Below are 17313 nucleotides of genomic sequence, written 5' to 3'. Positions count from 1 at the left end.
TTGTTCCTTCTTAAACTCAAAATATTGATGTTGGATATTTAGATAGGGACCCTGCTAAATATGTTTAAAGAGCCTAGATTTTATTAAATTTTAAATTGTCTCTCTATTTCTTGGGAAGTAATACGATATAATGAAACACTAGGTGTGAGGATTTATAAAAAGTCTACTGAGTTTGAAACTTGTTTCTACTATTTTTTTTAAAGATTTATTTATTTTTTACTTGAGAGTTACACAGAGAGGAGAGGCAGAGAGAGAGAGAGAGAGGTCTTCCATCCATTGGTTCACTCCCCAATTGGCCACAATGGCTGGAACTGCGCTGGTCCAAAGCCAAGAGCCAGGAGCTTCTTCCAGGTCTCCCATGCAGGTGCAGAGGCCCAAGGACTTGGGCCAACTTCTACTGCTATCCCAGGCTATAGCAGAGAGGTGGATTGGAATTGGAGCAGCCAGAACTAGAACCGGTGCCCATATGGGATGTCGGCGCTTCAGGCCAGGGCGTTAACCTGCTGTGCCACAGCACTGGCCCCTGTTTCTACTGTTTTTGACACTGCTTTTATATTCCCTGTGGCTTAACTTCCTATCTACAATGAATAGTAGTGCCTACTCCATGGGTTATCTGGAGTATAAGAACTTGGCACAGTGTTTAGAAAAATGAAAATGTTCTATATATGCAAGCAAGAACTCTACTGATATACATCCATAATTTATTCATTATGTATCATATTAAATCATTTACTGACTTTGTGACTTTATTATTTATTTTATGTGGAAACTGAGGCATAGAGAACCTAAATAAATTCCAAAAAGTCACATAGCTAGAAATTGGTGGAAATGGGGTTCAGACTTAAGTGGTGTGGCTACAGAGTCCTCAGCATAATTTTTATGCCAGCTCGCTGATGGGATACAACTTTCTTTTGATACATGTGTTTGTTAATAGGCCAAATGATGACATCTCTTTCATGATCAGATCTGATGTTATTTTTTTTTAAATCTTCTTTAAAAATTGATTTATTTACTTGAAAGGCAAAGACAGAGGGAGAAACAGAAAGAGAAGTCTTCCATCCACTGGTTCACTCCCCAAATATCTGCAATGACCAGTCCGAAGCAGGATCCAGGAGCTTCTTGTGGGTCTCCCATGTGGGTACAGGGGTCTAAGCACTTTTGCCGTCCTCCACTGCTTTCCCAGACACCTTAGCAGGGAGCTGGATTGGAAGCAGAGCGGCTGGGCCTTCAAGTGGTACCCATATGGGATGCCAGTGCCAGAAGTGGCGGCTTTACCTACTATGCTATGGCACCAGCCCTGTCATGTTTTATTTTCTATATTTAATGTTCTTTGAGATCTTTGTGCTGTAATCTTGTTTTTTTTTTTTTTTTTAGTTTAAATAAAGATTTAATCTTTTTTTAAAAGCTAAACCTTCGCATCCATGGATAGCAATCTAGTTTATGAAGATTTTAAATAAAACGGGGGAAGAAAACACTGTATTTTAATTTTTTCTCAATTTACTTTGAAGGAGTAATGGTTCATTGACATTTTCTTCTTAATACAGTATACCTTCTCTCCATAAGGGTATTGCTAGGAGTCTGATCAGTTAGAATTAAGAGAGTAAACAGACAATACCTTTTTGCTTCATGTTCAGTGTGCTAACAGCTGTGTCTAAAGACATATCCAGTTCTTAAAGTGGTATCATTTCTGATTTATTATCTGTAACTTTTAAATTAATCACATGACACTTTAAATTTAGTAACTTCTTGAAGCTGTATATAAAACATAAAATGACTTCTAATTTCAAACTCCCCATTTGTTAGTGAACCACTCAGTTTAAACAAAAAAAAAGTGAAAAAAAATTCTGAAAGATAGTCTTTAAAAAAGGAAACTTCACTTTTGCATCCACTCTATACTCCAGTTTCGAAACACATCATTTAATTTTCTTGGTTATGGACATTTCCAGGATGAGATCTTGTATTTCATTCCTATAGATTCTGGTATTAGAAAACTTTATTCTTTGTTGAAGGATAGTCTTTCCAATATTCTACTTTTGTAGTCTCTTTTTCTTATCTTGAAGAACAACATATATCCTTGCTCTGATTGTAGATTGAATAAACTTCTGAATAGGTAGGTTCTTCAAATGGTTCATGGATAATGTGTATTATGCTGAAACTACATACATTTCAAAATTTCTTTTTACAAAATAAACTTACAGTAACTTTTTATGACATGTCTGAACAGGATATAGTTTGTGGTATTAAAAAGTATAATACATTTGTTTCAAAAGAGCCCTTGAATTCTGCTAAGATCAAAGCAAGAGCAGATATCAAATTGATAGTTAAACTTGGATGGAAGAATGGTGAAATCATTGCTTTACAAAAAGTTTTGGGAGACAATGTCCCGAAGAATTCAACAGCTTACAAATTGATAACTCATTTTTGGAAGGGATGTGACAATTTTGAAAATGAAGTTCCTATTAGCAATCCATTCATGTCAACTTACAAATAAAATATGAATCTTTTTCATGCCACAATTTAAGATGCCCAATGATTGACAGCAGAAACAATAGCTAATATATAGACAGTTAGTTCAGCTTATAAAATTCTGACTCAACAATGATAGTTGAGCATACTGTTCGGTGGTTTCTAGAACTGCTGCACTCAGAATATCTACAGAAAGGAGAACTTTTAATAAAAATTTTAAGCAAGTGGGATCAATATTCTGAAGCATTACTTTGAATAATTGGAACAGGAGATGAATCATGGCATTACCAGTACAATCCTAAAGATAAAACACAATCAAAGCAATGGCTACCTACAAGTAGAAGTGATCCAGTCAAAACAAAAGCAGACTAGTCAAGAGCAAAGATCATGGCAAGTTGTTTTAGTATGTTCAAGGCATTTTGTTAATTGACTTTCTGAAGGGCAAAGAACAACAAATTGTTGTTAATGAGTGTTTTAAGAAAATTACCAAAGCTTTAACATAAAATGCTTAGGAAAACTTCACCAGAGAGATTTTGTCCACCATGAGGATGTTCCTGCTCATTCTCCATACACAAGGGCAGTTTTGAGAACATCAATGGGTAATTATTGGGCATCAATTCTGATTTGGCTCCTTCTGATGTCTGTATTTTCTCTAATCTTAAAATATCTTTGAAGGGCACCCATTTTTCTTTGGCTAGTAATGTAAAAAGACAGTATTAGTATGATTAAATTTCTAGGGCCCTCTTATTTTTGATGCATTAAATGGCTAATATCATTCATTACAAAGCTATTTTAAACATAATGGAGCAAATGTTGAGAAGTAAAGCTTATAGTTTTTGTCTTTAATTCTGTTTTCCATGAACTTTTTGAAGTCACTCTATGGAGGCATAATGATTTGAAATTTTATTGAAGTAAATAATTAACCATTAGTTGTGCAAAAAGGTCAGATTACAAGTATACTATAATTGCATTTTGAGAATTAAATTTGCAGAATAGGTATAATTCATATGCAGTCATAGCCTCTTGCTTAGCTGTGATCTGATTTTTTTGTTATTATTTGGAGAGGAAGGATCATTTAGATGAATGGTACAATATAGGATAACAGAGTGTTGCACTCCTTTGAAATTTAGTAAGCTTAGCAAATAAGAATAACAAATTAAATCCTAATAAAATACATAAAATAATGTATAATTTGTTCCTTGACAGAGATGTTTTACACCATTTAATTGATTTTTTTTTCTTTAGCAAGCATGAGACAGAGACCTAAATCTCATGGAAGACATGACTTTAGCATTACATACTCTTAAGGTGATTTTGTTCAGGGAAATGTCACGTGTGCTATGTGGTGTGCATTTTAGTTAATACTGTGATATTTGAACACAAATGTTTTCACATTTCTCTTCTCTGATTAAAAAAAAGCAGAACAGCCAGCTGACTTCAATTTTCCCCCTTAGTTCACCTTACTCATTCATTGTCTTCATGTGGTATATATTTTTTGTATTATTCTTAATATTGTTGACATATTTTTTGGAAGTTGCTAACTAGTAAAATCAGGATGATCCTTTTTTGCTTATTAAGGGACAAGAGCCCACATACATTTGGACAGTAGTAGTACATTTAATATTTATGTTAGTGTGAACAAAAAAGTAAAACTCAGTTGAAAACAAAAATTAACTAGGAAAGGGCTGACATTGTGGCATAGGGAGTAAAGCTGCCACCTGCCATGCCAGCATCCCTTATGGGCACTGGTTCATATTCCAGCTGCTCAACTTTCTTTTTTTTATTTACTTCTATCTCATTTAATAAATCAGAACTTTGAAAAAGATCTGTATTTTAGGTAATATTTTTCATAATTATGATGAAACATTTTTATGTTGAGTCCATTATGCTAAGTGATTTATATTGTAAATGACTTCCACAGATATTAAGTTTCTGAATGTCACTGGTATATTTTTTACGTGCTGGTGGGAAGCTTCTGTAGCCTTTTCTTAGTAGGAATTCCAGTTTTTCTGAATTCTTCCCTTTCCTTCAGGTATTCCATTTTGCATTCTTCATAAAAGGTTGGAACATTATAGTAAGCAGTTAGACATTCTTTCAATGAATGAAGAATTTTTCTTCCGACATTTTACTACCATAAAGATTCCAGATTCCTTGCAACATTCGGTTAAATCTGCGGGGTCGAGCGCCATCTCGGCGAGCAGGGAAGGATGGGCGCGGAGGCTCCGGGGAAGGAGGCAGAGAGGAAGGAGCCCACACTTGACAACACGTGCAAACCCCGGAGGTTCCTGCGATGGGAGCCCCAGGAAGAAGAGGAGGGGCAACACAGGGAGCTGAGGAGCGCAACATTGCTCCCTGCTAGCAGTTTGAGGAAAGCAGTGGAAGATGGCCCAAGTGTTTGGGCCCCTGCACCATGTGGGAGACCTGGGTGAAGCTCCCCGCCCCTGGTTTCAGTCTGATCAGCTCTGGCTGTTGTGGCCATCTGGGGAGTGAACCAGTGGATGAAAGATTCTCTCTTTCTCTCTCTCCCTCTCTCTCTTTCTGTCACCCTGACTTTGAAATAAATAAATATTAAAAAAAAAAAAGGCTAGGAAAATAGTTGGGGAGAGAGCAGAAGATTAAAATTGAAAGGTTAGAATTTTTGATAATGCTCTGCTAGCAAGATTCTGTGTGATGATCTGGAATGTGGATAACTCCTCTGGGAACATTTCTCATTCATGAAATGAACATGGCATTAGACTGATTTGTCAATTTCTTTTAACTCTTACTTTCCATGAGTTGGTAATACAAGGACTCCAAAAAGTGCAGAAATTGAATTAAATGATATGTTTATTTTGGTGAAGAAAAAATTTTTAAATCTACACATAATCTTTTTATAATATGTGTTCCCCATGAATGTTTTGAAGACCCCCGGACTGTTCAGGAATGAAGAAGAGAAAGAAATTCAGAAATACAAAATATTATTGAAATACAAGGAATTCTGAGTTACATATAAGCCTCCTGCCAACAGTCATCCTTTTAGTTGTATGTGTAACTCTTAATTTCAATTTTAATTGTATATTTTAGAGACCATAGCCTATCAAAAATACATGAGTTCATTATAAGGCCATCGCTTTTTCATTTATTGCTAATTGAGACTTAAGTTTGGGAGAAGTAGATATAATGCAGAATGTCTTATTTTAATCTGAAGCATTTGTTTTTCTGTAAAAAAGTAAATTGAACTTTTAAATAGAATAAAATATGTAAGTAGATAAAAATGACATCTGGACAATTTTTATAGCATTTCTCATATTTAATCTCTCCAAATAGCTGCTAATTATTTGACATGTAAGATATAAGTTGCTTTTCATTGTAATTTTTATATACCTAAGTCCATATTGTGAAGCAGTTTCTAAGAGCAGTTACTCTTACCCTAAACTGAGATGAATTGAAGTTATCAATTTCTGAATTAGCTCTTATTATAGTGCACTGAAAAGAATTTAAACTAAATGTAGTACACCTGTATATATGTATATACACAGCAGGCTCAATTCAAAGAATTGTCTCTAATTCTGTTTTCTCTTTCTGGACTGACATTATGTATTGTTAAGAAAATACATAATCAAGAATTAGGTTGATATTGTGAGATGACTCAGGAGCTGCCTTTTACAACTGCACATAAACAGAGCAGTTATTCTAAATCACGGCATCACTTTCAGTGAGATAACCACTAAAATCACTGCACTGTGGTTTCCTGAAAAATGCCATAATCCTTCAAATGCCACATTAAACTCAAAGAGAAAACCATCAGTAGTGCCTGCACTGTTATGTAGAAGGATGAGCCGTGAACCAAGTGAAAAAATGTTCTGGAAGAACAGTAACCTTTCCCTTGATGTGTGCATTTCCCATTACATTTTTGACACAAAATGTTGCAAAATGATTTAATAGTGGCATTTTGTTTTGCTGACTTTCCTTTTCTTCATTAAAAAGAAACTAAAGTTAGGATAGGAATGTGCAGGAAGAGTGACCAAGCACTGAATTCTGTAATAGGAATCTTTGTTTTCAAAATAAATTAAAATATTTCCAAAATGCGTCTTTTCCTCTTTGTGCATGTTGTGTTTAACTGTGATACACACAGTCATTTAGCTCTGCTGTCAAATACGATATTTTTTTTTAATTTTTTTTCCTCCATTGTCCTCCTCTTGTTTTTTTCTTCCAAGTAACCTTGATCATAAATGATAGGGTAATCAATCAGGAAAGTTTTTTTTTTAGTGACTATATGTGTAACTCTCACAGTGCCCTACTTTGATTATCACTTTTGGTGTTTGTTACTAGATCTGATTATACTTGTACAATGAAATAAAATATGAATAGCCTCAGTGATCTAAAAGATAAATGCCTGTGAACTGTGAGAGAATACATTTCTATTACGAATGAATGTCATAAAGTTGTCTACATAGCATTAGTAGAAAGCTTACTTGCACCTATAAAAACAAGCCAAGTGTGGTTGTGTAGTTAGAGAAAGTAACCCATCAAAGTATAATTTGTTGTAATACTTTTGCAGCATTAGATTTAGTTTTAGATGTGGAGTACCTGGGTGTCAGCCCTGTCACACAGTTAAAAACAAAGAAAAAAAAACTTGAGAATTTATTTTGCATATGCATATTTGTTTGCATGTCACTTTTTTGAAAAATGTATCACAGAGTGAAAACACTTAATTTGATTTTATTCTCCCATAGGAGAAAAAAATTATAGGAACATTCATCAAAGTTGTAATTTCAATTAAGAAAAAGGAAATATAACCTGGAATTTTTCAATTAATGTGCCATCATTAGTTTCTTTTCACCCAACTGAATGACTTTTTCAGTAGGAGACTTTATTGCTTTTCATGAACTCTGTAAGTGTAGATTATATTTAGTTTTTTAACAAATACTAGCTTTGCTACTCTTTCTCCCAAGTGTCTCAAAATAGCAAATTTTACACTTTGTTCAGCAATTCTTTATCTTCACTCCATCTTATTTAATTCCTTGAAAACACTGTTGATCAAAAGAACTAATTAGTACAATATGCAGTGTGGATGTATATGCTTATTCTTTCAACTAAAATTCCTGAAGGGCTTTGTTAGTGTCATGATTGAAGTGTTCCCTATTGAGCGAATACATTAGAGGACTGTCAATCACAAAGTCTAGGATTTTGAGTTTATAAGGAATTTCTAAAAGGTTGGGCTATGTACTTTTTTCGTTGATCTCATTTAATAAGAAGTTGTCGTTACATATTCCATTTGCTGATGGTGCACTAACAGCAATGAAGATAATGCCTAAGAGACTATTGTCATTCCCAGAGTGCTGCTAGTGATTTGATCCAAGGTGATAGCAGAAAATATAAAAGATGTACTTGTCATAAATTTATTACTGTGGTTTAGAAAATGACACAAGCATATGAAAGTTAATAGCACCCTCATACCCAGGTATGAAAATTAAACTGGTGTAACTTCTCTGGAGGGTAATTAGCAATAAAGTCAAGGACATTAAGCATGACAGTAATGTTTGTAAAGTAACAACACTTATAGGAATCTTTCCAGAAGGAACAGAAATTAGCTCAAGTTTTATGTATGAATCTTCTTAATAGTAGTCAGTATAATAATGAGAAGTATACGGAATCAGCATAAATACCTAGGAATAGGGAATGATTAAATGAATTACAATATATTATACATTTTTTCCTCTTTTTGACCACTCATGTACTTATTATAAAAAGATTATTTAAGCTGTCTGAAAACCTTCATGTAAGTTTATGTTAAAAAAATGCCATTTTTATGATCCTGATCTTAATTTTTTAATAAAATAATTATTTTTATTTCAACCTCCTTTGTATATTTATAATTTTTGATAATGACTATATCTTATTTTTATAACCAGAAAAGAAGGTTTGAAAAAATTAATAAGCATACATAGATTTCTGATAGGAGACTTTGAGTGTCAGAAAAGTAGGCATATCAGATTTGGGAAATCAAGAGTATGACTGAACCCAAATCTCTTGTACCTGTGCCTTGGGAAAAAAAAAATGCTACATAAGTAAGATATGAAAGGGTACTTCATAAGATGCTATTTTTTATAAACATAACTGTTTGCTAAAAAGGTAGTAAAAATAATTATAGAGCTGAAACTAGAAAATACAACACACCACATTCTGAAGAAAAATTAATGGTAAAACATGTTTCAGCATATGCTCATATATTATTGAACTGATTTTTAAAGCATCAAATGTTTTCTTCTTACTTCCTGTGAACATGCCCCTTTGAGGAAACAAAATTAGTTTAATGTACAGTACTTCTCCTTCATCCACAATTTCAATTATCTGTGATCAATCATGGTCTGAAAATGTTAAATGGAAAATTCCAGAAATAATACATTTTAAATTGCCTGCTGTTCTGATTAATATGACATACTCTCATAGTTTATTAATTTTGGGCCATGCAGGATGTAGTTCGTCTCTTTGTCTAGTGTATCCATGCTGTTTACACTCCCAGCTCAGCTGTCATAGTGCTTGTGTTCAAGAAGCTATTACTGTATTTAGTGAAGACTTCAGAGTACAAGAGTAGTAATACAAAGGAGGTGGCACATGGCGTAAAACATGGAAAGATAGAATAGGTATGATAGTATGTGAAAGTGCTGCAGGGCATATAAAAAAAATTGTATGGGGTTTGGTGCTGTCTTGTAGTTTCAGGCATCCCAGGGTGTCTTGAAATGTGTTGCTTGGAGATGAGGGGGGGACTACTGTGTATCCATCCATGTATATTTCCTCTTACATACAAAATACTCAGGGACTATGTGCTGGCCTCCTCACCCTCTTTCAGTTAAAGCTGTAAAGGCTTTTAACTTAAAAATACATAGTAGACTTTTTGTGCAGTAAGTGTACCAGTAAACCATTTGTGAAGTATCTACAAAATATAGTGAGCCCAAAACTACTGCAGTCTCTCCTTGTTGATGAAAATTTATTTTTTCGAGTTTAATTCTTATCTCAAGGTAATGTCCCAAAGTATATGCATATCTCACATTTTCATGGGTAATAATATTTCATTTGTCATTGTACATGAACATATGATGATATGATTGAGGAGATTTTTATCAGTCTACTGGGTGGAAAATAGCATTTTGATTGTATTTTGTAACTATGAAGTTTAGTGTTCATATATTGATTAGCCATTTGATTTATCTGTGAATTGATTTTCCATATCCTCTGCTTCATTTGTTGCAATTTTTTTTCTTTTTAACAAATGAATTTATCATGTCTTTGTGTAAGTTGTAAATATTTTCTTTCAGCTTGTTAGTTTTTTTTTGTTTGTTTGCTCTTTTGACTTTCTTTGCTAACAATATGTTTTGCCAAATTGAAATTCAAATTTTATGTGTGGTGTTTATATCTAAAAAACAAAAACTAATCCAGTGTTATTATGAAATAGCCAGCTGACATCTAACACATTGCTTGGGCAGGAAGTACATATTATCTATGTACAGTTTTTCTTAGCTAGTTTAATAGAACTGCTTGTTTAAAAATAATTTTTAAATTATGTATCTATAATACAAAAATACTCTTTTACTTTCCTATAAGTTATACTCTTCTGTTGATTTAAAAGCTGTAAATTTAAAGGAAATTGTGTTTTCAGAAGATTCTATTTGTTAATTTCAAATGTCAGAATTGCTGATTTTATTGAGTATTTTTATAATTTTTGTTTATTCATTCTTTAATTTATTTCAAAGGCAGAGAGAAAGAAATCTTCCATCTGTTGGTTCACTATCCAAATACTCGCAACTGCCAGGAGTGGGCCAGGTTGAGGCTGGAGCTCAATCTGGATCTCACAGGTGGGTGGCAGAGACCTAAGCCATCACCTGTTATCTGCCCTTTAGTGGGAAACTGGAATCCAGAGTGGAGTCAAGACTTGAACTCTGAAACTTATGGGATGTAGGTGGCACAAGCAGAGTCTTATCCACTATGCCAAATACCCACCCTAGAAGTGCTAAATTTTAAGTATGTTGAAGCGGGGCTGGCACTGTGGCGCAGTAGGTTAATCCTCTCCCCCTGCGGCGCTGACATCTCATATGGGCACTGGTTCTAGTCCAGGCTGCTCCTCTTCTGATCCAGCTCTCTGCTATGGTCTGGGAAAGCAGTGGAAGATGGCCCAAGGGCTTGAGCCCCTGCACCCACATGGGAGACCCAGAGGAAGCTTCTGGCTTCGAATCGACACAGTTCTGGTTGTTGCAGCTACTTGGGGAATGAACCAGCAGATGGGGGCCTTTCTCTCTGTCTCTCCTCTCACTGTCTGTGACTACTTCTCAAATGAATAAATAATCTTTTAAAACATATGGTGAAGCTACTTGTTGATGTTACAACTTTTTGTGTAATGTTTTGGTCATTGAAATATTGGATACATATTTGATGATTTCAAAGGCAAAAGTTATTGTTTCCCTTGTAGAAGGTACTGGTCAACTTTTAATTGCTAAATGCAGTGACCTTTATATATTCTAAATACTCATTCTGTTTGGCCTCATTTTGGCATTTAACATTGGCAACCAACCTTCATCTTTAAAACTGTCTTTTCTTGCTGTATGCGTGTGTGTGTTTTTTTTTTTTTCAGTGCAATTCGTTATCTAGTTCTTATCAGTAGCAAAGCATAGTGGTTAAAAAAAAAGATATAATGGTTGAATGCTTGAATTTTAGAGCCAAGTTTTTTAAATTACCTTATTACCTATTAGTTGTGCCTTTGAGCTAATTATGTTATCTCAGTCCTTGAACATCCTAATCTATAAACTGGACATAATATTCCTACTTGTAATTGTTTTGGTGATTAAATGAATGTGTGTGTATACAAGTAAATTATTTATATATAATATATATAAATGACTTATGAATAAATTAACACATGGATGTGTATGCAGAGTATGTATTCCTTATGTACCTTCAACTGCTCTGTCCTGGTAATAACCAATGTCTTCTGCAGTTTAAATATATCTAGCTTCTATCCAGTTGTCTTAATAAAACATGAGTTCATTCCTGTTATACTTCAATTTGTCCAGAAGCTTCCCATTTCTTGAAATATAAATCCAGATGTTATAAAATGGCTTATAGACCCTCCAAAACTGGTCTCTTTTGTCTTCATTTCCAGCTGCTCACAGCTTCACAGCTACTCACAGATTTATATAGAGATCTTTGCATGCTAGTTCTCCTTCTTAAAATTGTCCTGTTACATGTATACCATCTTGCTTTTATTTTATAATTTAAAGTAACATAAATCTGAAATAATCTTGCATATCTGAAGTAAGTTCCCCTTTTTCATTGAGTTACAGACTTACCATCCCTTATACTTAGTACATATGTCTTGGTCTGTCCATGATTTTTTTAATAAAAGATTTGTTTATTTATTTGAAAGTCAGAGTTACCGGAAAAGGGAGAAACAAGAACAGTGATCTTCCATCCACTGATTCACTCCCCAGATGGCTTCATCCAGGTCTCCCATGTGGGTGTCAGGTGCCCAAACATATGGACCATCTGCTGCTGCTTTCGCCAAGCCATTAGCAGGAGCTGGATCAGAAGTGAATCACTTGGGACAGGAGCCGGTGCCCATATGGGATGCTGGCATCTTGGGTGGTAGATTTATCTGCTACCTCACAACACCAGTCTCAGTCCATTCTTGTTAGTGTGTAAGCACCATATGTTAATAATAAAACTAATTAACATACCAGTCCCAAGCTAGTGCTTATCTCATATTATGCCTCAGTACATATCCCAAGACAAGAATAAATCTGTATGTTAATTAAAATGATACTTACTTAATATTTTAAGAGGTATGTTCATCAGATGTTAATGGGAACTTGTCTTAGCTATGTTATTTTTATTTGCAAAACATTTTTTTCTAAGATTTAAAAGCAAAATTTATTAGGTCTGAGACCTCCAGCCAGAGTGGCATAGAGTGGGGCTCCAAGAGAGGCAAAACCTAAAGGGGCTGGTGGTAGTGGGCTTTTTAAGCATAATTTTGGAAGAAAAAAAAACTTGACAATCAGATTGACATTCAGTTACAAGGCAGGGACAAAACCTTTGCAATCTTTTACCCTGTCTGGGTTGCTCATGATAAAACAAAAGAGCCATCAAAGGGCAGAAGGGCAGGATACCTAATTTGTTTTACAGTAGACTGAGAGCTCATAAGGGTGGAGTCACCACTCCCTTTCTAGTCTCAATGATAAGATTGGAGATTCCTAAGGAGGTAAGGCAGACACTTATGATCTTGCTAAAGATAACTTTTAGAGAAGAAAGAGTTTTGCACACTAAATTTCCACTGGGACCAGCCTGACTGCCTATTAGCCCATCTCACTCCTCACATTCCCTCTCCCAGAAGAATAGACTCTAACTTCTGTGAGGGGAGCTGGGGGATGACTGCTCTGGCTGCTTCATTCTGAAAATGGGCATTGTTGGGATTGGCAGGTTCCAGCAGGAGATGGCCTCTCGAGGGTGACACAGTGCCAGCTTGCAGAAATTGCTTCCATGTGAGATTTCATGTGCATAGTCATCTAGAATTTCACTGTTTCAAATCTGGAGAAAGTTTCAATACAGTCTAATACAAAGGACAGAATCCTTATTAGAGGACCTAAGGAAAGTGCCGTCTAACACACTAGCAAGTTTTTCCATTGAAAAGCAAATAGAAACTGACAGAAGGGGCTTGGTAATAATCAGGTGGGCTTTAAGGCCTGGCCAGATATGCGGCCCCGACCTATCTTTCTCTTCAGAAGGGGTGCCGGAAAGAACATCCTAAGGGAGGTGTGAACCTCCTTAGGGAAGGCACCCTGTTGACTCCCATTACCTAGCTGGCCTGGGAGGAGAGCTGACCTGAATAGAAGGCAGGTGGCATCTCTAAAAGATTTACAATTCTGCCTGCAATATTACTGACCTTACTTGGCCAACCCCTTAACAGTGGTGGTTACTTTGGAAGCTGGGCTAAGTGAAGGGTTTTGTTTTTGTTTTTGTTTTCATCTTAGACAAAACATTTTTTTAAAGATTATTTATGTATTTGAGAGGAAGAGTTACAGAGAGAGGAGGAGACAGAAAGGTCTTCCATCCACTGGTATACTCCCCAAATGGCTAAAATGGCCAGAGCTGAGCAGATCCAAAGCCAGCAGCCAGGAACTTCCTCTGGGTCTCCCGTGTGGGTGCAGGGGCCCAAACACTTAGGCCATCTTCCACTGCTTTCCCAGGCTGTAAGCAGAGAGCTGGATCTGAAGAGAAGCAGTTAGGGCAGGAAGCATGCTGTCTGAAAAGAAGATCATGATCCTGCATAATTGCTGCTTATCAATAACTACCATCATTTTTATACTAAAGTTTTGAATGTTCATAAAGACCTGAAAATTCCAATACTTGAGAAATGGAGTTGGTTATCTTTTTCTAGTCATGTATAGATGATATTCCATATAGCAGGTTGCTTTTTGACCTTTTACTATATCATAAGACTCTGCTGCAGTGTCTAAGAGACAAATTAAATGACAGACTTGAAAAATGGACCTTACCACTAAGCATGTTTAAATATATGGGTTTTTCTTAAAACTATTGAAAAGGAATCAAGATGAGCTTCCCACAAATTAGACATAGTGGTTAATGGGAAACTGCTAAGGAAACAAAGTTGGCTTTTGAGCCCATCAGTTTCCACTGGAGTTTTCCTCCAAGGATTTCTGGGAATTTTGACTTTTCACCCTACTACTGCAAAAAACCTAATCTTTAGATTATTTTAGCTAATTCAGTAGATTTCATCTTGGTGTCTGTTTCACTGATGGTATTTTGTCCCAACAGTAGTAGTCCTGGAATTTTGTAACCTATTTTATTTATATTATCACATTACAGCTATGGAGAATTGTTCTGACACTTAGAACAAATCACATTTTATAAATAAAAGCTGATGTTGGTAGATTCAAAGTGACTATTCCTAAGAAGGGACCTGGAACCAAACCTACCACAGGTATCCATAGCTGAATCTCCTTTTTCTCTTCTCTTCTTTCTTCTTTCTTCTTTCTTCTTTCTTCTTTTTTTCCTTTTCTCTTTTTCCTTTTCCTTTTCTTTCTTTCTTTTTTTTTTTTTTTTTTGAGGTTTATGCATTTATTTAAAAGGCAGAGTTAGAAAGAGAAAACTTCTACCTGCTGGTTCACAACTCAGATGGCTGCAACGGCCTGGGCTGAGCCAGACTGAAGCTAGGAGCCTCGTGCTCCATTTAGGTCTCCCATGTATCTTCTGCTGCTTTCACAGGTGCATTAACAGGGAGCTGGACAGAACTGGTGCCCATGTGGGATGCCAGTGTTGCAAGTGGCAACTTAACCTCTTGCACTACAATGCTGGCCCTTGAATCTCCTTATTCTAAATTGCCAGTTGGGATGATCATTATGCAGCTAATTTTTTTGTGAATTAGAAAATCAATTTGGGAGATTGAACTACTCAAAAACATCTCACATTTGAACCTCTTCAGCATTATCTCTACCATGTTCTGACCAACTGTTGTTTGAATACTTTTCCTTATCAAAGATACACAGTTAATGATAAAGTCAGAATGAAGTCTAGCTCCATTCTCATTAGAAAATTCATCTTCTGTTTAGAATCTCAAAGTTTGTTGTTTTTGCCCCTTACGTCTAGCTCAGGAACTGGTTCAGTAATCATTGCAAGGAATAAGAATCGATGAAGTACACACCCAAATCATGGCATGTTTGTCTCATCTTCTTTTTGTTTCATCTTCTTTTTTGTCTTCTCCTTCATCTTTCCCTACCCTGAGATAGGAAAATGTCCATGATGTTAAAATGAAGTTCTTGACATTTAAATTTAACTTTAATTTTCAAAGGTGATGTGGGTGAGTGTGGAAGAAGGAATCTGTTAATATGTTCCTCACTTGAACAGTTTTAGTTCTAAGAAATAAAGTACATTAGTTTAAGAAAAATTAAAATATAGTAAGTAAAAATATATTTTTCTTTTGGAAATTGTGTTTGTAAAACTACATACAAAAATATTAAAAAGAAAATTTCAATCATGTATAATGTAGCATCTTAATGTCTGATTTTATTCACAGATTTTCAGTGATTCTCTTCAAAACATTTTTAAAAATCTAGGTATTATATATTACTTGAAGTCTGAGAATATTGAATATTTGGGTAACAATTTCCATTAAAAGATTTTTTTAAATTTTACTTATTTAAAAGGTAGAGTTACAGAGAGAGAAGGAGAGATAAAGAAATCATCCATCACTCGTTCATTCCCCACATGGCTGCAATGGCCAGGGCTGGGACAGGCAGAAGCCAGGAGCCAGGTGTTTCATCTGGGTCTCCAACATGGTTGCAGGGGCCCAAGGACTTGGGCCATCTTCTGCTTTTTCCCAGGCACATTAGCAGGGAGCTAGACTGGAAGTGGAGCAGCTGGGACTCTCCCATATATATATATATAAAATTTATTTGAAAGGCCGAGTTACAGAGAGACAAAGAGAGAGAGATGACTTCCATCTAGTGGTTCACTCCCCAGATGGCTGCAATGGCCAGACCTGGGCCAATCTGAAGCCAGGAGCCAGGAGCCTCTTCCAGGTCTCCCAAGTGGGTGCAGGGGCCCAAGGACTTGAGCCATCTCCCACTGCTCTCCCAGGCCATGTCAGAGAGCTGGATTGGAAGTGGAACAGCCGGGACTCCAACCGGCACTCATGTAGGATGCTGGCAGGTGTCCGCTTTACCCTGGCACATTTTTTTTTTCAAGATTTATTTATTTAAAAGAATTACACAGAGAGAGGAGAGGTAGAGAGAGAGAGGGCTTCCATCTGCTAGTTCACTCTCCAATTGGCTGAGTTGGATCGGAAGTGGAGCAGCTGGGATTTGACCTGGTGCCCATATGGGATGCCAGCACTGTAGGTGGCAGCTTTACCCTCTATGTTACAGCGCCAGCCCCTGTTAATGTTCTTTGGGCTTTTGAATCAAGACCTTTCTCAAAGTCCAATCTTTGTTCTGAACCATTTTATTCTGTCTACCTTAACTTATTTCCTCTTGTCGTCTTTGTTTCTCATTTGTAATCATCCCCCCTTGGATTGCTGTTTTTCTGCCTTGCTTCATTGCTGTATAACCAGTTTTGTAGCTCTACTACATTTTAGCTCCTCTAACCTTCTGGGTCTTTGTCTTGCCTGATACAGTGGCTAGAACTTGAACTCAAGTCATTGTGGAAAGTCCATTGGTGTCCTCACTAACATCCAGAGCAGAGTGTATGTTTATCTTTCATTCCCTGAACCCTGCTGTTCTTTTTACTTCTTTCTTTAAATACCATTATTCCTTCTCAGATGTTTACTGAACAATTTGGAATAACACAGAGGCCTCAGAGCAGGGAACAGTCTAAAATGTAAAACTGAATGTCTTACATCAGTTTGTGTTTTTTTTTTTTTTTTTTTTTTTTGGCCAGGCAGAGTTAGAAAGTTAGAGAGAGAGACAGAGAGAGAGTTATAGACAGTAAGAGAGAGACAGAGAGAAAGGTCTTCTTTCTGCTGGTTCACTCCCCTAATGGCCACTATGACCGGCACTGCACTGATCCGAAGCCATGAGCTAGGTACTTCTTCCTGGTCTCCCATGTGGGTGCAGGGACCCAAGCACTTGGGCCACCCTGTGCTGCCCTCCCGGGCCAAAGCTGGACTGGAAGAGAAGTAACTGGGACTAGTACCCGGTGCCCCAACCAGGACTAGAACCCCATGTGCCGGCACCACAGGTGGAGGATTAGCCAAGTGAGCCATGGCACCTGCCACATCAATATTCTTTAAAGTTACTTGGTCATCCCTGAACCAAGAGTATTGTTTCCTTTTTACCTTAGACCTGGCTTTGTACAAAGCAA

General features: G+C 36.3%; 1 protein-coding gene and 1 pseudogene across 12 annotated transcripts in view; one reads left to right on the top strand and one right to left on the bottom strand.

Annotated features, from left to right (window-relative positions):
- PHF14 (PHD finger protein 14) overlaps window positions 1–17313 on the top strand; it is a 184190-nt gene that overhangs the window by 102583 nt on the left and 64294 nt on the right. The window lies entirely within an intron of this gene.
- On the bottom strand, window positions 4373–4655 carry LOC127492693 (COX assembly mitochondrial protein homolog pseudogene; annotated as a pseudogene).

Source organism: Oryctolagus cuniculus, chromosome 16 (genome assembly GCF_964237555.1).
Source record: "Oryctolagus cuniculus chromosome 16, mOryCun1.1, whole genome shotgun sequence".
NCBI classification, from domain to species: domain Eukaryota; kingdom Metazoa; phylum Chordata; class Mammalia; order Lagomorpha; family Leporidae; genus Oryctolagus; species Oryctolagus cuniculus.
This window is presented reverse-complemented; position numbering and strand designations above follow the sequence as displayed.